Source organism: Dermacentor andersoni, chromosome 7 (genome assembly GCF_023375885.2).
Source record: "Dermacentor andersoni chromosome 7, qqDerAnde1_hic_scaffold, whole genome shotgun sequence".
Lineage (NCBI taxonomy): Eukaryota > Metazoa > Arthropoda > Arachnida > Ixodida > Ixodidae > Dermacentor > Dermacentor andersoni.
Window position 1 is genome coordinate 19934145 of NC_092820.1, and position 21222 is coordinate 19955366.

The window sequence follows — 21222 nt, forward strand, 5'->3', positions numbered from 1 at the left end:
TTCCTAAGAGACTTGTAGAAATTTCTATCAGTTTTCTTTTTTCTAGGGATGCGTCTGATTTTAAAACTGTGGGGTGACACGTATTTTTGTTGGCATAAAGTTACGACTGAAGCGCTTTCTATGGGATAACTTGCTCGTCGGTAAATTAATCAAAGGGCAGCTCTACGTGGCCTTCGCTCACGGAACCGTACGAATAAACACGAATCGTTTTCCTCATCACGACTGCGCATTGCTCACTCGTGGAGGCCAGAGGTCAACCGCTCAGTTCAAATATGCGCGGTGAAGCGCGCGCCGGGCAATTAGAGAGAGGATGAAAGCGTCCTCGGCAGTTTCGTTTTCTTATTCGTTTGGCGCTCAACCGCGTTTCCTCAAGGGGTGCAGAAGATAGCGCCAACCTTTCCTTTCTCGTTACGAACCACTTCTCTCTTTTATTCATCGCAATAGGTAGTCTCGACTCGAAGAAATAGCCAAGTCGGCGACGCTTTGCGAGTGTACAGAACCTGCCTTCCACCTTCGCTACGGGGAGTAGGGTGCACTTCACAAGCCCCCCACACTCGATCAGAACTGCTTGCGGCTGGTTCACAAGTCGCCACTGCAGCTCCAAATATCTTCTTCGGCGCTTATCCGCCCCACTGTGCACTACAATAGCGTGCGAACGTTCTTGTACAGGTTCACATTCTTCGCCGCAACCTGCCACCAGCGGTTGCGACTAATTAGATCATCGCTGCGACCTTGCAAACCCCACCCTCTAACGACATAAGCCCTGAGGAATCGGACCGTTGCGGTTGAGAAAGTGGATGCGGCGAGCGTGACGTGCGAGCAATACAAGCAAGGGACCAGCAGCAGCGCACCTGCGGAGAACGCGCTCCCGGGCGCCATCAGCCCCATCGTCATTTCACGCGCGGCGGCGGCGACGCTCCCTTCGGCACTGCGGCAAAGACGGCCCGAGCCAGCGGCAGCGACCCGCCAAGCAGGTGAGTGCGACGCCTTTGCAGTGTGTATTTCTCGCATTCTAACCAGCGCCCCTCGCTGCGCCCGTCCGGCCGCGATCGGGGTGGCCGAACGGGTTTTTTTTGCATCCCTCGGAACAGCGCCGCTCAGGTCCTCCCCGCGGGAAGATGTGTTCCCTTCGCTCCTTTCGGGCTGTGGGCCGACCATTCCCCCCACCCCTTGAGGTGCGCGCTGCCTCTCCGCTGTCGTAGTGCACAAGCAGCGCGGCCGAAAATCGGCGACGATGTCCGCGCGCAGCCTGCTTGCCACGCGCGGCAACCGCCGTTTGTTTACGTCCCTTGCCGGATGATTGATTCACGGGCGCACCCAGCTGCGTCCGAGCCAAGTGATGTGCGTTTGTGTTTTGCAGTCCGCCCGGACGAAATTTTCCGCGGCCGGAGGACGTAATGCGCGCATTCTCTGATACGGATCCCAGTAAAGAGCCTCCCACGGTCCCTGACCGTGAGTCGGAACACGCTGTCTTGCGGTTTTGAACATGTCGTTGCACCTCTAATCCGCGCTCGTTTTCGGATGCCCGCGGCGCAGGTGCCCCCGCGCGCATTCTTGGCGGCCACAAATATTTTTGTTTGAGAAGGCGGCCGTTAGAGGCTTTGCTCAGCACATCCCACGTACGGCTTCGTTTCGTTTGATTCCTCTGTCCTTGTCGCGCTGGAAGGGAGCCGTGCTATCTAGCGATATGCCGCTGCTCTGTAATTAGCGACGATGACGCCGAAGGATTCTCGAGAAGGAACTAGCGCACGCGGCTTGCAGCGGTTTCGGTCCATGCGGAACCGTCGTGTGTGTTCCGGTAACATCGACGGGGCGCGCGGCTTGTAATGTTGGAAACATCGCGTGCCGCGAGGGAGTGCCAGGTACACCGTCGTACTGTCACGTCAAGTGTGGCGCCGCGCGTCCGTCTCACCTCTTGACCATTTCGCATAATATGTGCGCCGCGTGCTGAGCGTCATCCGGCGTTCCGTCTTTCGTCGCCCGTATCGATCACGACTTGCACTTGTTCACGGCCCGTGTAGGACGTACCACGTACGCTTTCAACAACTTTCTAGAAATGAGCGAGAAGAAAGGGGGTTAACCGAGGGGCCCGATTTTTATTAGTCATATCATAAGCAGCCAACAAACACTGACACCAAGGATAACATAGGGGAAATTACTTGTTCTTAATAAATGAAATAAAGAAACGATAAATTAATGGAAATTGAAGTGGATGGAAAAACAACTTGCCGCAGGTGGGAACCGAACCCACAACCTTCGCATGTGTTTGTTGGCTTCTTATGATATTTCTATAAATGAGGGGTTTGGTATTTGTAGAGCAGACGAGGCGTTTTCGCCGCCCAGACGCAATGCCGTGGAACCGATAGGGCAGCTGCCTTCCTGCCTGATATTTATTTTCCAGGGGATCTATAGCTACGCCTGTTTAAGCGTGTACGCAGACGTCTCAGACAGTGTCGGGTATACTTTTGTATTGGGTCCAGTATTCCTTAGACATTGAGAATGTGCATTTGGTGCTGGATCGAAGCTCATTCACCACTATGCTGTTTAATATGAAGTAACCTCCAGTGCTGGGCTGGCACAGCTTTTAACAGAAATTTTATTCATAAAAGGCTCAAGCTGGAGTGCTAGAGGGTAGGCTAGATGACGTGGACACCAGCTTCTAAAATTTTCAGTGCCGCTAAAGTCCCTGTGAGTCGAATGATACTCCTGATAATATTAACCCTTCATATATAAATTATGAAAATAGATTCGGTCTCCTTAAAGTGCTGTGTGGTAAAGTGTGCTGGACATTGCAAGATACAAACTGGGCCATTAAAAAGCTGTTGGCCCAAGTGCGAGTATGCTGTCGCAGAGACTGGTCATGAATTTGTAGATGGCATGTAAAATGATGAGCTCTTTAGTGGCAAAAATATAATGTTCAAATTGTTTGCAACACTAAAAAAATTTGTTGATTCCACACAGCTCTCCATTATTCCTGGAATATAGTGCAGCAGCTAATGTCACTTGTGTTTTCATGATGATTGTGTCACTATTGCTTGAACACTATGCCTCCCTGAAAATTTCTAGTGCCTATTTTTTGTTTCACCATACAGAAAGGTGGGCATCATCCGCAGTATAAGTTCCCCTCAAAGAACAAGGTGTTAGTCCACGTGTCATATTGATGTGTATACATTAAGTGCCATGAATTGTCTTTGCTAGACTGCTGGGGAGGGTATTCTGTAAAGGCTCACTCACACTAGGCTGATTCGACACCGATTTCAGTCTGCTGACTCTCCGTTTTTTTCCTTTGGTTCGGCGCCTCCGTCACACGGTACCGACGCCGACAATCTGCCGACGGTCGGCGGAGAGCTCCGAGTTGGTACAGTGTGACAGAGGCGCTGAGACGAAGGTGAAAAACCGTCACCGGCAGTGAGCAGGCAGAAATCAGTGTTGGATCAGCCTAGTGTGAGTGAGCCTTAAGTGCCAGACTAGTGAACGTGCCCATTTCGCCTGCTGTTGAAGTGTTGATTGGTTGGGCTGGGGTACCAGCAAGAAAGAAACAGGTACTCCTAGCCAGTCTCCTTCTTGCTGGTTCAGCTCCAGCCAGTCAGCGGCAGTTGAAATGGACAGTCCAATAGGTGGCTAATTACAGAACACTCCTCTGTAGTCTAGCCCTCATGGCGTGCATGTGCTAGCACATTATGCTATAATACACAATACAAGAAACTGATAATTAGGTTAATTCGTAATGGTTGGCAGTGCAACACAAGCAAGGACAAGCAGGGACATTTCATGGTCAGCTGTGCAGCTCTACAAACAATGTCTCTGTTAAATGACATTGCACGTATGTACAGGACGGAATGAAGAAAAGGCAACAAAAAATACCTGGGGTAATCACAACCTAAAGCTTTTACTTGCTACATGCCGATCCAGCAGAGCCTAATCTCTCACACTGCAGCAAATACATTTGAATATTCAATTTGTGAAGGGTATCACCTCTGCCACACAGATGGAAGGTACTTGTTGTGAAAGCACATAAACCCACAAATGTAACACGAAACAAACAAAAATTAACAGTGATTTTTCTTTCTTTCTTTGTATTTCCTTTTTTTCTCTCTGTCTTTTTCACTTGCCAGAATGACTGCTGTACTTACGACTGTCCCTTATGCCCAGTTCCATAACCAGAAAGAATTCCTGATCACTTAGGTTCACAGGTGGATGACTGAAGCTTAACAGTGTGCCCTCCTTTGGGTTTGTCTTCCTTATGTCTACCAGCTCAGTAGCATTGCTGCTAAGCAGGATTGTGCCCGTCCTGCTTCATTACTTGCCCTTGCTTATATTACACTTCCATTGTTATCACAAACATACAGTAAATGCAAAATAAAACATGCTGATCAAATTTGTGTCAAGTGAAAACCAGGCTTCATGTTGATGATCATCGGCATAAGTGGTCATCACGATATCAGCACTACTTTTCTAAATTTAGCAGGCTTAGAGCTTTCTGTAGGCATCAGAGTACTCTTGCATTGTACAACATATGTTATGATTTCAAGTATTGTTATATATATAGTGAGCTCTTTCTTTTTCAGATTTTTTTGTTTCAGTGGTTTCCAACTTTATATGTCATAGACCTTCTTACTCATATATAGGTTGTGGACCCTTGTGAAATTTTTTCTTTTACATTTCACCCAGAAACGTGCAAAGAAGAAATGAACAGTTGGGCATGGTTCTACTGTCAGGAGCAAGGCAGTATATGTAATTTTCAGTCTGCGAAAATATTTTATTTTATTCTCATTTTAAACCACCTGCACACTGCTCCGACTTCTGTCATAAACAGCTCATTAGAATGGGGAAGTGGGCAGTAGGGGTTGTAGGGTTACAAGTGCCCCATGACTTGATCACTTAGCAGAAACAAAGTTACAAGTCTATTCCATGTGTAGTAATAAAAAGCCACCGATGTGGTCGGCACACAGGTCAAGCTACAAGTCTTCTTGAATGCCAATCCTGTTTCTTTTTTTTTTTTTTTTCACATGAGAGAATGCTGCTTCACTACCTCATCATCATCAGCCTGTTTTGCGATGTCCACCTCCATACTCTGCTTCTAATTTCTTATAGACTCATCGGTGTGAGCACGTAGTCATCAGCATACAAGCATGCTTTGTAAGTCAATCCTTCAACTATATGATTTATAAAAATTAGCGAGAACATCAGAATCACAACATCTATATTTTGGCAAACTGCTGCTGTTGGTCATTGAAGAAAAACAGGCGTAATAAGGATAAAATTCCTACTGCAGGCTGGAAAACAAACAAACGAATGAGTCGCTGCTGTTTTTGCTGGTCTACACAGCAACAAGTGCTGATGGTAACTGGCACTGTGTGCACTAAAGGAGATTAATTTTATCAGCTGAAAGATGCATTGTATTTAACTACAAAACAGGTCAAGGAAAATGCACTTGTGGGCTGACAGGATTTTCTATATTATTTTATTTTATTCTTCAAAAATTGGTACATGAATCACTGTGACCTAGCTACAGGAGCTGCATTTTGGTGGAGGTAGCAGTGCAAATGTGCTTGTGTGTAGATTTAAGGGTACATTGATGAACACCAGATGGGCAGGACTAACTTGGAATCTTCCACTACGACCTCTCTCTTGTCAGATGTGTAGCTTTTGAATGTTGGACAGACACTACAGGGAAAAATTATTTGAGTGGTATCTGTAAATTACCCTTCTACAATTAAAAAAAACAAACAGCCACTCTTGCTATCGGAAGTTCAGTGAGGCAGAAATTATGCAAAAAGGAAAGACAGCAGATGGTGGAACGGCCTTGAAGTTCTCATACGAGCTTGCCCTAATGTCGTGGATGTCGATGTCATCTGCTCAAACCTCATCAATTTTTTATCAGTATGGTAGGACTACATTTTATTTCAGTAGATCTCATGATTGATAGCAAGCTTGGAATAATTCTTGCCGAGTCACAATGGTCAAAATAGGAAAAAAAAATATTTCAAAATATGTGATGCCCTAGCATGTTGGCACTGAGGTTTTAATATGAAATTTTTAAGAAATGGAAGTTGGACTTTCATTGTCTCTTCTGATAATCAACCAATCACTGCAAAACCATGTGTCTTTAGTGTCCGTTCAGAGCCTCGTCAATCATTTTATGAATGTATTTGGCTTCAGTTACAGTTCAACTTCAGTTGGCCTTTCTGCTGTGAATACACAAATGGAGTAAAGAAAAGTTGTACTTTCAGATAGATCAGGTGCTAGAAGCCAATTCAGTTTGATGTGGTTGCATTGTGTTTAAGTGTATGCAATGCTGACAATGCCAAGGACTGCATTGGGGTTTCTTTACTAGGCAATGCTGCTGCTCTAATGTCTTGACATGTACAAGGGTGAAGCACTGCACAAACATTCACGAGAAGGAAACTAGGGCAAGCTCAGCAGCTGCGAAGGAGTCCACTGTAGCTGTTGGGGCTGAAGGCAGTTGGGCAGGTGAGGAGAGCTCGTACTAGGAACATCCCCTCTCGTAATATTGCTGCAGTAATATTCCTCTAGAGGAGCATCGACGAAGAAGACGCTTTTGATCTGGCGTGTACATTCGCCCATATGGTTCAGTACTTGCTCTCCTTGTAAATATATTGTAAATGCATTTCCCTGTTGTGTCTGGGTCTACGTAATATCTTGGCGAAGATGCAGGGGGGTCTGATGCAAGATGGAGCTCTGCAGCAGTTGCCACTCTAGGCATGTCTTCCGGCAGTGAAACTGCATCAGCAGCCATGCCAGCTGTCATCCTGGCTCTATCCCGTGATCCTGGGACATTTTCTGGCGCTGATAGTGACGATGTTGACAACTGGATTCGACTTGTGAGTGCGTAAGCGCACATTAGAGGTAGGACTTGACCTTGATGCTGGTGAACATGTTTTATCTAAAGGGAACTGCGAAGGCCTGGTTCGATAACAATGAAGAGGAGTTCACAAGCCGGAGCGTATTTAAGACAAAACTTCGGGAGTTGTTTGGCCAACCTGCAGGCTGCCAGCATTCCGCCAAGAAAGAACTTGCCATGCATGTGCATCTACCGAGTCTACTGGTTGTACCGGGACACTGACTGTTTGTCTCGTAATCCTGTGGTTCCATCTGAAGCCTCCGATGGTGTGCCTGCATGTGTACTCGTGCTGTCCACTTTTGAGCCACGTCCGTGATCAACAGCGCCATGATCCCATCTTAGGTGAGCTTATTCAGAAGCTGGATTCTCCAGCATCCAATCCATCCCTTCGCCTCTTCGTGCTTGAAGATGGCACATTATATCGCCACAATGTCCACCCGGATGGACACGAACTGCTGCTTGTCCTTCTTACACATCTGCGCTTGAGCGTTCTCGGCCAGCTCCATGACACCCCACCCGCTGGTCATCTTGGAGTTTCCCGGACCTACGATCGCATTCGGTATCGCTTCTTTTGGCCCTGTCTTTACCGCCTCGTTCGTCGCTACGTTGCTGCATGTGACCCGTGCCAATGCCAAAAGAAACCACTTATGCCTCCTGCTGGCCTCCTTCAGCCCCTCGACATCCCATCTGAACCCTTCTTCTGAGTTGGTCTTGATCTCTTCGGTTCTTTCCCTGCCTCTACTGCTGGCAACAAATGGATTGCCATTGTTAGAGACCACACCACCTTATACGCAATTACACACGCTCTCCCTACCAGTTGTGCAGCAGACGTCACTGATTTCCTGCTACGGGATGTCATCTTGCATCATGGAGCCCTTTGTGAACTCCTCACTGACTGTGGCGCTGCTTTTTCTCCAGAGTTATCGATGACCTGCTTCACTCCTGCATGACAAAACACAAATTTACTATGGCTTACCACCCACAAATGAACGGCTTGACTGAACGATTCAGCGGGATGCCAACTGACATGCTTTCTATGCATGTTTCTTCTGACCATCAAGACTGGGACACTGCATTGCCCTTCGTTACGTTTGTCTACAATTCCTTCCGTCACAATACCGCTGGCTCTTCACCCTTTTATCCTCTGTTTGGCCACCACCCAACGCTACCTTTTGACACTATCATTCCCGCTGCTGACCATTTGCGCCCAGAGTACGCCCGCAATGCAATTTCCAAAGCTTACAAGGCGCACCATATTGCTCGCCATCACCTTACAGCATCGCAAGACTACCACCAGAGGCACCACTATGGCTCCTGTCATCGCAATGTTATCTATACCCCGGGCGCCGTTGTGCTTCTGTGGACTCTGACTCGGCATATCAGACTCTCTGAAAAATTGCTTTCCCGGTACTCCGAACCCTACCGTGCCTTAAGATGTGTAACAGATGTCACTTACGCGATTGGCCCACCTCAAGTCTACCTCTTCCTTCATTTCGCTGCCTACAGACGTTGTTCACATATCCCGCCTTAAACTTTACCGCTCCCATACACCATAGCAAGCACCGTGACGGTGATTCTGCAACTGGAGGACATGTTACGGTAATATTCCTCTAGAAGTGCATGGACAAAGATGATGCTTTTGAGCTGGCACGCGCATTCGACCATATGGCTCAGTGCTTGCTCTCCTTGTAAATATATCGCAAATACGTTTCCCTGTTGTGTCAGCTTCCATGTAACAATATTGTAAAAGCTATTTGCAATACTTCAAGTCTCAATGTAGCTGATGCATGGTGTTGCAAGTCTCAATGCAGCTGATGTTGCCTTGATGCAATCAAGGCAACATTGAAAACAACTGTAGAACAACATTGAGAACTACTCTACGTACAGTGGTGCCTAAAGGTAATAAACAGCACATACTCATGGCACAGATGGAAATCCTACATTAAGTGTAGCAAGAATTACAGTAGCAATTTATAGTTCAACATTTCGGCCTGGTAGATAACAAGAAGCACGGTACTGTATATTGTCATTGTAATTCTTGCCATACTTGATATCAACAAATCTGAACCCCTCTGTTTTGTGTGCAGGAAGTGCAGGCACATTGATAGGCCAGTGCTACCAACAGAGACCATTTATCTAGAGTTTGAATATTAATGAATTACTTGGAAAGCTAGAAGCCTTGGTGCATCTTAGCAGTGTCCTAGGCACATAAGGAACATGACATAAAAGCAGAAGAACGGTGAAATCTAGGTCAGGTGCAGGGTGAAGACCTGTAACAGCAGAAGAATAGACAGCGGGTCGAGTGTGGGGCTTCCCTGCTTGGGGATTCGGGAAAGGAAACCCTTCTGCTGACTCACTCAGTGGAACGACTAAAACTAGATCGCATCCAAAGGTTGCACCAAACAGGATGACACAGCACCTACAAGGATTTACTAGACATGTTGTTGGTGTGAAGTATGGTGTATGAAGCAAGCCAACCGGAAAGACACAGAGAAGCTGTCAGGCAAGAGCAGTGACCAAAGTGTGAGGGAATTATTGGAAACTTTTCACATAAGAAAGAAAGGGTCTGCTTGTATTATGGACACATATATACGTTGCTTTCTTCAAAAGGCAGCTTGTGACAATGTGTTTCTTTGTTACACATTCTTTGTACTGTGTGCTATGTGTGCATGAGCATCTTAGTTTTGTATCTGGGTCCGCTGCTAAAAAGTTGGTAGTTGGCAGTTCTTTGGGTCATTCCGGTTATCTGGCTTCATGTCCTGTACTTTGTGCTAAGAACAACACTTATAGTAAACCTAAACACCAACTTGCCCTAGAACAAGTTCACATGGAAGGGTGGCGGGTGATATCCTTACAGGGCAGTATCTTAGGATATTACCTAGAGGGAGATCTGGTGATAATGTCAATGTGAATTTTGTAGTCTTCCATCATGGGAATATGGGTTTGGCTTGTATTAAACATGGTTTGGCCTTAGACAGGGTCACAGCTGTGCTGATAAAGTTTTCTAGGTATAAACTCTTCCTAAAAGACCTTGGTTCTCCTGCATTACATTGTACAGTATTGGTTCCTCACATCTGAGACAAGAATTAGCATTTTCCATTTTGCACCCCTCACTGCCTAGCTGCACTTAAGGAATCAATCTAAAACAAAGCATCTCACATTATCCCCTCTCAATACTTAAGTCAGTAGTATTTCATTAGAACAGTCACTTGGCTTGCCTTCAATTGCATTGTGCCATGTCATCTTGCACCTTTGCCAGCTTCATTCTTTTTCTATTGCCTGAAGTCGCACGATATGCTGTTAAAGCCACAGTTCAGAATATTGCCCAACCTTAATACTTAGCCAGACAATAATAACATGTGTAAATTGTCACACATTGCTTCTCGGCCAATCAGCTAAAATCAATTTGTCACACGTCAGCTGTAAACACATACTCTTTGCCCTTTACAGTAGTGTGGAATGCTCTTCCTGATCACAGCCACGTGCATAGGCCACAAAATATTCAGAGGAAAACTATCTACCTGGTGTGCATAGCTTCATACACACACTGCTCCTGAACTGATGCACTGCACAAACTCTAGGAAACATATCACGTAATAGTTCTGCGGAAAACCGCAAGGTGCAGAGAAGTAATTAATTAAGGGAAAATGAAACATCTACCCAATCGTCCCGGACCAGGACAAATTTTTCTTCAACTGCGTGGATTTTATTTCGAGCAACATGTATGGGTTTCCTTTGTATCAGTTGCTACGATTGGGTAGATGTCTCATTTTCCCTTAATTAATTACTTCTCTCCACCTTGCGGGTTTCCACAGAACTATAACGTGAAACTCTTGCCTTTGCTTCGAGTTGTTGACAAATTCGACTTCGCCCTGCCATCTACTAGCTGCCTGGTTAGCTCAGGTGGTAGAGTGACTGCCCCAGTAAGGTGGTGGTCCCGGGTTTGAGTCCTGGACCAGGACGAATTTTTCTTCAACTGCAAGGCTTTTCTTTCGAGGAACCTGTATGGTTTTCTTTTGTAGCAATTTCTACGATTGGGTGGATGTCTAATTTTTCCCTTAATTAGCTAGGAAACATACCTACTTGCTAAATTTCTTGTTTTCCAAGTTTGTCTTTACCCTCTGTACTTGTTTTCAGTGTATAGATATTTATCTTTGACAGTTGTTTGCTTTTACGTTTCTCATAACTATTGCAACTGCATTTCCGTTATATGTTCTCTAAATTCTTGAGAGTATCCTGATGTTACAGGCTTCACATCCCCCTCCTCCTCACCCTTTGATAATGCATTTGATGCCTTAAGGGAGAAATAAGTGAAACAGTATGTCAGGTATAATGCAAAGGACAGAAAGACAGCGCAGACCTAGTTTTGAGCTCGTAGCTATTGTCTAGAGCATGTAAGCAGTTGTGTATTATAGTAATGGAATAGGTGCCACATGAAGAGAAACAAGTCAAGTATGGCAGAAAACTAGGTGTCCATACAAGTCATAAGTTCACAGGAAGACCAGCAGATGTCTCCGAAGTCAATGTTGTCTCCATTGAGGCCTGACGAAGACAAGTCCTCTTTTCAAAACTTTGACTCTAGAGACATTTCTTGTTCAACCACTGTTGATCACAGAGAATTAAACGTTGTGATGAGATTAGGAAAGTTGTGAGCAAAATCTGAATCATTTTATTACACATAGGTAAAGTGATCCACATACACATGTTATATGCAGGAGCAGGAGGGCGATAGTCAGACTGAAGTCCTACAAAATCCAATTTAAAGAGAATGGAGTCTACTGTTTGGCTGCTGTAGATAGGTAAGAGAGGCATTTGACCTGCAGTGGACATGAAAAGGGCTGATGATGTGAGGGATGATCTTGCCTGTATCTTTGTTAGCCCATGGGATGGATGGGGGGTTTTGTGTGAGAAGCATGAAAGATGAGTGGAGGCACTGATTGATTAGCTTGGCTTTCACTGGTGCTCTTTCTTGGCCGCAGTGTGCAACCTTGCTATGCTTAGGGGGCGAAGCTTCTTTGGAAACTGTCATTAGAATAATTCTTCTCATGCTTATCAGAAACAAGTCCTCTGTCTGTGCATTGAATGTGAGCATAACCGCAGCATGTTCAAAGCCTACCACTGACTGTCGTGGTTCAGTATGTGGGAGAGTGGAAGTGCAGGCAGAACACATTTGTTAGGAGGACCTCATGAATACATAGGTTGTAAGTGACTGTGAACATACGTAACTACAGTGCCATACACACTATAGTGATGGAAACGTAGTTGAACTGAGCAAGTGAAACTGCAGATCACTCGGGATTTAAAATCTAGAGGCAGCCCAGAATTTAACTGCACTTTATAGGCAGCTGTAGGTAGGCCTGAGGGAAAATTTGATTGCAGTACAACGTAAAGACTTGTGCTTAGAGGTCCCCATCGTATCCCCAGTCGGCTGGCACCTCTGAATACCATTTGGCCTGCTCTCAAGTCTTGCATAAAAAACAAAAGAAAGTCTGTGTGACAAATTCTGACACCAGTATTCCTGCCTCTTCTTGGAAATCTCTGCTTTTTACATATTGATCTCCTTGTGACTGCTTTTAAATCCAAATGCTTCATAATTCTCTGGGCTTGGCTCATCTATTGAGAGTGGAAGGAAATTATACTTTATTAAAATATGCTCAGTCATTTCCCTGGCTTACATGTAACAGTGACAAAGGTAATCTACGTTATCAAACTTGTTTGCAAGCATCCAGCCCTACCACTGAAAAGCAAGGCACTCTTGTTGGAGTTGTCAAAAATGATTGTTTTCTAACACCTTCAAATTGAATGTCCCCAACTGCAGTAAATTATGGGATCGATATACATTTGTGGATAGCTCCAGATTAATTTTTACCTCCTGGAGTTCTTTAATGTGTACCTACTGAGTGCATGACCTTGTGTGCATTTTGCCCCCATCAAAATTCAACAAACCCACAGCTTCCATAATGGTGCAGTAGAGCTATAACCTTCACTTACTTCTGCATCTTGGTTGCTCCCTTGTAAACCCTCTCGTAATTTCTTACTTTTTTTTAATTTTACTTAGCCATCTTAGGCTTGTCATGCTCCACTTTAGCAGCTGCATTCACTTGCAAGCCGCCATGCTATTCTTCACATTGCAGGGGTACAGGCACTGAATGCCCACAGCACTCATTGTTCCTCCACTTGTAGGGGTGTTGGAATATTAGAAAATTTTGATTAACAGATCAAATAAGGCCCTATTGGATTTAGTCTTCAAATCGAATAATCGGTATTTGTAAACGTGAATATTTTTCGAACAATTTTTGAGTAGTTTAAATCCTCTAGTGTGTGCACCCAAATAAAAAATCTGAGCAGAAGTGCCATAAATTTTCATCTTGGCAGCCATAGCAGGCAAAAGAATGCAGGCCCTCCTGTAATCAAGAGTAGATGTAAGCATGAAATGGCTACCAGCAAAGCAGATTGGTTGGAGTAATTAGGACGGTTGCTCACATCCATCTCACAATCATCCATGGCACACTGGATGCTGCTGGCCTGGTCACACAGTGTGGCGCCATCTCGAGAGAGAAAGAGGCGGTGCAAAAACCGCTCTGCGAGATTTAGGACCGCTGGCATTGAAAAGAGCACAAACAACCCTGTCTCAGTGCCGAAAGATGACAATCAAGTGTGTGGTGCACTGTATCTGCCTTTTGAACATCACTATTGGAAATGACAGATAAAACTTCAACGTACTAGTAGAAACAGCTTGAGTGATATTGTGAACAAACATTAAAAGGAAGTCGGAAGCAATACTTTTGGTTACTTGTTTGGGCAGTAACTAGTGCATGTAATGCGGCCCTGTGCAAAGGGTTCAAGGCCAGAGACCGCATTTTCTAAAGTTTTGGCTGGTTGCCCAGATGTTCTCGTCACAGTGCCAAGATAATGGCTCCGGCTTTTGGCTCAAGGTCACTTGAAGGTCGTCACTGACAATGGGAGCTAACAGCATATCATGCTTAAAGAAAGAAACATTAGAAGTTACGTATATAGCAGAGCCATTGTACATTACTCGGGGAGCCAGACCTCTTCTTCTGAATCGGGATTCTCTGAAGAATTCTGGGTATGCAAGCTAAGTGCCTTTTTGTTTTTTATGCTCTATTTCAACTTTTAAGAAACACTGTTTCATAATGTGCAACAGTATGACAGAAAATTGCTTACATTGTGAATACTAGGATATGAATATCATTCTATGTTCATGATTTGGTCTCAAAAATTACTATTCCCACACCCCTGTTTGTCTATACTTTTCTACTATGTCTAAGCTTCATGCTGAAGCTTAGTCTTTTACCTCCCAAATGTTGGGTACTTCATGTCTCCTCGGATTGTTTTATTTGTTGTACTGCCAAAAACCCTATTCTTGACTTGAAGGCTAGAATTGCTGCCTGATCCCAGCCATACTTCTGCATTCAGCGACCTACCGTTGCAGCCTTGCACATTACGCTAATTACTTCATATTTGTATCACATGCTTTCTGACAGCAACATTGTTGCTTTCTTTACTTCCTTTCTCTACTCTTTTTTGCAGTCTTCCCGTATTCATCCATGCACTGAAATATTTGCATGCTTTGACTATAGGTAATTTTGAGCACTACAACATAATTGTGTTGCCATCATCTTTATACCATTAGCATTTTTTTCTTTGAACAAATGTTTCAAGATATTGTGGGTGGCAGATTACATGATGTCACCTCCCCAGGTAGCTTGCTTGAAGGCTTAGAGTTCACTTGCGTGACATATATTGGAATTGTAAATTAGCTAATTAACAATATTGTTACAGTAACTCGGGTGTTATACTAACTAATTAGGTAATTAGTCATTCACTTTGGGGCACATGTAATTGCAGAATTGAAGCTGGGTGGTAACTAGGTCTATTTAATGGAAGTCATAATACTAACACCAGTTTCAAGATATTTGTTCCTGACATGTTCTACAAAATTCATTAGCATTACAGTTAGTTTCCTCCCAGAGTTCATGGAGGGAGCCCTTTGAGAAACTAGTAACTTATGTATTTCGTAACACGTATTTAAGATGGATTATGAACTCCCAAGATTGCCTTTGAAGTCTCGAGACTCGTGCCACTTTCGAGTGATGCGAGGGCCGTGATTTTTGTAAAATTGACATGAATTTATTGGTACTAGGCTTCAATTTGGCTAATTGCAACATGTGCTCTAAAGGTTAATAATTAAAAAGCTTCATAGCTTTTCAACTTTTTTTTTACTTGCTTTTAGCTTTAGGTAGTGCAACAAAGACAAAAAAAGAGTGAATTTACAGGACATGCACTTTGCTTTTTTATCTCATGTTTATTTTGATGGTATTGCTTTTAGCAGTTTCTGTTGTACTTAAGCATTTGACTTTCATTAACAAAATTCATTTGTGAGAAATGACAGTGGCTTTCCAGCTAGTTCACGCTATTGTCTTATCATGCTACCTCAATCAATTATGAATCCACTGCAATATTACCACCTTACTGTATTGCAAGTAAAAAGTTTATTGATGAATTTTTGTTAACATTGTTGGCCAGTATTTTCAGTTTTCAAGTTAGCCACCTGCAGAGGCAGGGTTGCACTTTCTTGTGCAAATGAGTTTTAAACAATTCCAATTGGGGTTAGAAACAACAAACCAGTGGTATAGCCAGAAATTTTTTCACCCTCTTCACCATGGAGAGTGGGGGGGGGGGGGAGGGGCTGTCCTGGCAGATTGTATCCTAATAGGAATCGAAAGGGGGGGGGGGTGCATGGCCAGTGTAACCCTCCCCCCGGCTACGCCACTACAACAAACACTATCCCATAACGCCCATCTTTTCTTGTGCATATATGTGTGTGGGAAATTCCAAGTCTCTTGCCTTCGCTCCACAAGTAGTCACCAACTTTTGAAGGTAACTTCAACTATCCATTAGAACAGTCCCATTGGTGAACGCAAGGCTTGGTTGGCAATGTGTAAACTTTCCCTATTTGTTGACTTGGCAAATTAATTCATGGTTTGAAGAGTTATACACCTGTGACATAGGTGCATTCAATCGCGATCAAGCTGTCGGGGTTGAGCTTGTGGGAGATACGGGTGGTTCTCCTCCGTACTCTTGGGACAAAGGAACGACAGTACAGTAGTGCAAACAATCACAAGGGCATTTATTGCACCTTTCATAGATCAATGCCAGCTAGCCGAGTTGCTATCCCCAAAACATGCCGATGGGCGCGCGACAAATCTAGAAGTCCGACTTACCGCGACCGATAGCGAGCGAATATGTTCGCCCCATGCTGGATCCCAACGCCTGGTCGTTCGCGTGTTCGGTCACGCCAACGGAGGCGCGCTCGAAGGCCGCCACGCGAGGCGGTCTCGCAGAAGCATGGGTCGCCGCGCGCGCGTGGGACGTCCACGCCGTGCGCCCGACCCGCCGGGGGAAGAGCAGCCCCTTGTCCCTCGGCGCCCGAGTAACCCCGCCGCGGCGCGACGGTCGCGACATCTCTCGCACCGCGCTTGTACCACGCCGCGGGCGCCAGGCCACGCGAGCCGTGCGGGAAAACAGCATATCAGGGGATGCGCTATGCGGGAAAAACATCAGAGGACGCGCGAGAGTCGCGCATCCCCACAAGCTCAGTCCGCATCGAGTGTTCCTTCACTCATGACTTTGCTCCATGTGGAATCACAAGTTGTGCATTGGCCACTAAAGATTGTGATTGTAGGCTGACATCTGCACTGTGATTTTTACTGCATATGAGAAAAATTTCTAAGTGCTTTGGATCACATATCAAAACCTGGTGCAATACAGCTCACCCAACTTGATCCAAGTTTTTGTACTGGGTAGCAGCAATCAACATTGATTGAAGTTAGAATATTTCATCCCTATTGGGCCCTATGGCAAGCAGAAGTGTCTGTGCAACATTGATATGAGACCTAGAAATTTCAATTGTCAACAGATAAACCCTATTAATTTAACATCCTATATAATTACCTACCGTCCCTGGCAAAATCATGGAACATATCATATACTTGCATATCACAAAATTCTCGAACTCAATCTGCTCTTTTTGCCCTTGTCGACATGGGTTTTACAAAGGGAATTCTTGCGAAAGGCAGTTGGCCATCTTCCCTCATGACCAGCATGTTAACCTTGACAGTAACCGTCAGACTGATGCTGCATTCCTCGTTTTCGCAAAAGCATTTGACACGGTTCCTCATAAGCGTTTGCTTTTAAAATTGTCTCAGTTAAACTTGCACAAACAGGTAGCAAACTAGAGCATTCTTCACTAACTGTTATTAGTTTGTCTTCATTAATAACCATTATTCGAATAGGCTCCCCATAAAGCCAGGTATCCTGCAGAGGGCCCTCCTAGGACTGCTACTTTTAAAAAAAATTATATCGGTGATCAACCAATGCATGTATCGCGTAACATTAGTATGTTTGCAGATGATTGTGTAATCTACTGCACAGTTGCCAACAGATTTGACCACACACACATCCAGAACAACCTTAACAATGTACAAGAAAAGTGTCGTTGCCGTCTAATTAACTTAAATCCTAATCAATGTAAACTTGTGTCCTTCTCTTTCTGCCATAACCCTCTCAGTTTTACCTATTCAATTGCTAACTTTCCAATACAATCAGTCCAATCATTCAAATACCTCAATGTCGCTCTGTCTTCTAGTCTGTCCTGGTGCTTGCACACTACTAAGGTCATTTTAGCTGCTAGTAAATCACTGAGATTTCTTAGGCACCATCTACGTCATACTCTGCAACATGTAAAACCGTTGCCGTACAAATAATTTCATCATCATCATCATGATCATCACCATCAGCCTGGTTACGCCCACTGCAGGGCAAAGGCCTCTCCCATACTTCTCCAACTCCAAACTAGGAATAGGCAAGAATCAGATGTACGCGTTAAGAGACAAAGCCGGCAATATCACTTCTAATATCGATAAGATAGTTCAAGTGGCTGAGGTGTTCTATGAAGATTTATACAGTATCGGTGGCACCCACGAAGATAATGGTAGAGGGAATAGGCTAGAGGAATTTGACATCCCACAAGTAATGCCGGAAAAAGTAAAGAAAGCCTTGGGAGCTATGTAAAGGGGGAAGGCAGCGGGGGAGGATCAGGTTATAGCAGATTTGTTGAAGGATGGTGGGCAGATTGTTTATACGCAATGCCTCATGACCTCGAGCGTACCGGAATCTTGAAAGAACGCCAACATAATCTTAATCCATAAGAAAGGGGACGCCAAAGTCTTGAAAAATTATAGACCGATCAGCTTACTGTCCGTTGTCTACAAAGTATTTACTAACGTAATCGCAAATACAATCAGGAACACCTTAGACTTCTGTCAAGAAAGGACCAGGCAGGATTTTGTAAAGGCTACTCAACAATAGACTATATTCACATTATAAATCAGGTGATAGAGAAATATAACGAACCCTTATATATAGCTTTCATTGATTACGAGAAAGTGTTGGATTCAGTCGAAACCTCAGCAGTCATGGAGGCATTACGGAATCAGGGTGTAGACAAGCCGTATGTAAAAATACTGAAATATATCTATAGCGGCTCCACAGCCACTGTAGTCCTCCATAAAGGAAGCAACAAAATCCCAGTAAAGAAAGGCGTCAGGCAGGGAGATACGATCTCTCCAATGCTATTCACAGCGTGTTTACAGGAGGTATTCAGAGACCTGGATTGGGAAGAATTGGGGATAAGAGTAAATGGAGAATACCTCAGTAACTTGCGATTCGCTGATGATATTGCCTTGCTTAGTAACTCAGGAGACCAACTGCAATGCATGCTCACTGACCTGGAGAGGCAGAGCAGAAGGGTGGGACTAAAAATTAATCTCCAGAAGATTAAAGTAATGTTTAACAGTCTCGGAAGGGAACAGCAGTTTACGATAGGTAGCGAGGCACTGGAAGTGGTAAGGGAATACATCTACTTAGGACAGGTAGTGACTGCGGATCCGGATCATGAGACGGAAATAATCAGAAGAATAAGAATGGGCTGGGGTGCGTTTGGCAGGCATTCTCAGATCATGAACAGCAGATTGCCATTATCCCTCAAGAGAAAAGTTTATAACAGCTGCGTCTTACCAGTACTCATGTACGGGGCAGAAACCTGGAGGCTTACAAAAAGGGTTCTACTTAAATTGAAGACGACGCAACGAGCTATGGAAAGAAGAATGATAGGTGTAACGTTAAAGGATAAGAAAAGGGCAGATTGGGTGAGGGAACAAACGCGAGTTAGACATCTTAGTTGAAATCAAGAAAAAGAAATGGGTATGGGCAGGACATGTAATGAGGAGGGAAGATAACCGATGGTAATTAAGGGTTACGGACTGTATTCCAAGAGAATGGAAGTGTAGGAGGGGGCGGCAGAAAGTTAGGTGGATGGATGAGCTTAAGAAGTTTTCAGGGACAACATGGCCACAATTAGCACATGACCAGGACAAATCATTTTTGAGATTAACACTTGAGTATGCATCTCCAATCTGGAACCAGCATCAAATTTATATCATAAATACACTCACGCTACTAGGTTTATTCCTTCTTCATATTCACCTGATATCAGCATTTCATCATTGAAAGCAAAATCTGGTTTGTCAACACTTGCTTTCCATTGACAGGTTGCCACCCTCTCTCTCTTCCATTTATTTTTTGCACCGTTCCCTTAATTGCCCACTGTACATCACACGCTCCCTTCATGCACATCTCGCCGCACCAGTCATCATCCCCTTCAGGTTGCATGCGCACATGCCCGGACCACCACATTTCAAGCATCAATTTTTCATTCAAGCAGCAGGAGCCTGGAACAGCTTCGCACACGCCATCACAGCCATCGCAAGCCCATCTGCCTTTGCCGAAGCTGTTGTCACCCTCACCCATACTGCAATATGAACTCCCGTTTCTAATATTTATTTTGTGATCCACCACTTATGTAATGCCACTTCAATGGGGTTTTTAAGTAAATAAAGTAAAGTGAAGGAAACATGGATGTAATACGATTGAAGAGGACAATACAAATGCCTTGTTCTTGTTGTGTCAGGGTCTTGTGACAATCTTTTGAAACCATGAATTCTTACCTGTTTGCTTTTCTTTCTGTTGTCCAAACAAATTAGTGCCTGGTTAATTGATTTGTTCTTTGGGTTTATCATAAATAGCAATGGTCATTGTTGCCACCTTTGTGAAGTCCCATTTTTATTTTTACATTAGTTACAATCTTCACTCCTATTCATGTAACTTTCACAGTGTTTTCCTGTTAGACTTCTTTTAATGTAAACGCAGTTGGACTACTACTATTCCAAAATGTGCCACAGCAGGCCAAACACTGATATATTCTTTGAGGCTTCCTTTACATGCTGTTGATCATCAAAGGACTGCTGCCTATGTATCTATATATTGCATCTCGATTCTTTAGGCTATTGTGACACACATTCACTATTCTCTGTAGATGCAATAGTTATGGTTAAAATATGATGGTGTACCTAATATTATTTAACTTTGTTTATTTTTGTTATATTTCTAACCCTTCACGGAAAGCCTTTCTTTTCAAACATTTGCCTATACTAGAATGGCAAGTATCAGATTCTTGTGTGATAGCTTGTATTTTACTTCTTCATTTATTATTATACGATTGTTTTTGCATATGTTCAACATCATCTTTTCTATAACACCTTCGTATCCATCTGATTTCTCATTGTTCACATTCATGTCACCTAAAATGAGTTTCTACTTAGCCTCTTATTGGTTTAGGGCCTTCATTTTGTCAAGTACGTTCTTTATTTCAGGAAATCCTCGGTGCACGTACACAAACGCAGTCTGCGTTCCGTCCCACCCCGCCGCATGCGGCTTTCTCCGCCGATTACTTCACTCACTCACTTCGTTGTCACGCGCTTCCCGCATGCCGACCGCACACACACCATTGCCTACTGTCCCGTGCCTGCTCATCATCATCATCATCATCAGCCTATTTTATGGCCACTGCAGGACGAAAGCCTCTCCCCGCAATCTCCAGTTACCCCTGTCCTGTGACAGCCGATTCCAACTAGCACCCGCAAATTTCCTGATTTCGTCGCACCACCTAGTCCTCTGTTGTCCTCTACAGTGCTTTCCTTCTTTTGGTACCCATTCTGTCAGCCTAATGGTCCAACGGTTATCTAATGTGTGCATTACATGACCTGCCCAGCGCCATTTTTTTCTCTTGATGTCTATTAGAATATCGTCTGCACCCATTAGCTCTCTGATCCAAACCGCTCTCTTTCTGTCTCTTAAAGTTATGCCTAGTATTCTTCATTCCATCGCTCTTTGCACAGTCCTCAATTTGTTCTCAAGTTTCTTTGTCAGTCTCCAAG

At 44.2% G+C, this 21222-nt stretch overlaps 1 protein-coding gene across 1 annotated transcript in view; it reads left to right on the top strand.

Moving 5' to 3' along the window:
- The first annotated feature begins 608 nt into the window (after positions 1-608).
- The window catches only part of norpA (no receptor potential A), a 307805-nt gene continuing 287191 nt past the window's right edge, over positions 609-21222 (top strand). The window contains exon 1 of the mRNA XM_072289167.1: positions 609-974. The gene's annotated coding sequence lies outside the window, so the exon portion shown is untranslated. The remainder of the gene's footprint in view (positions 975-21222) is intronic.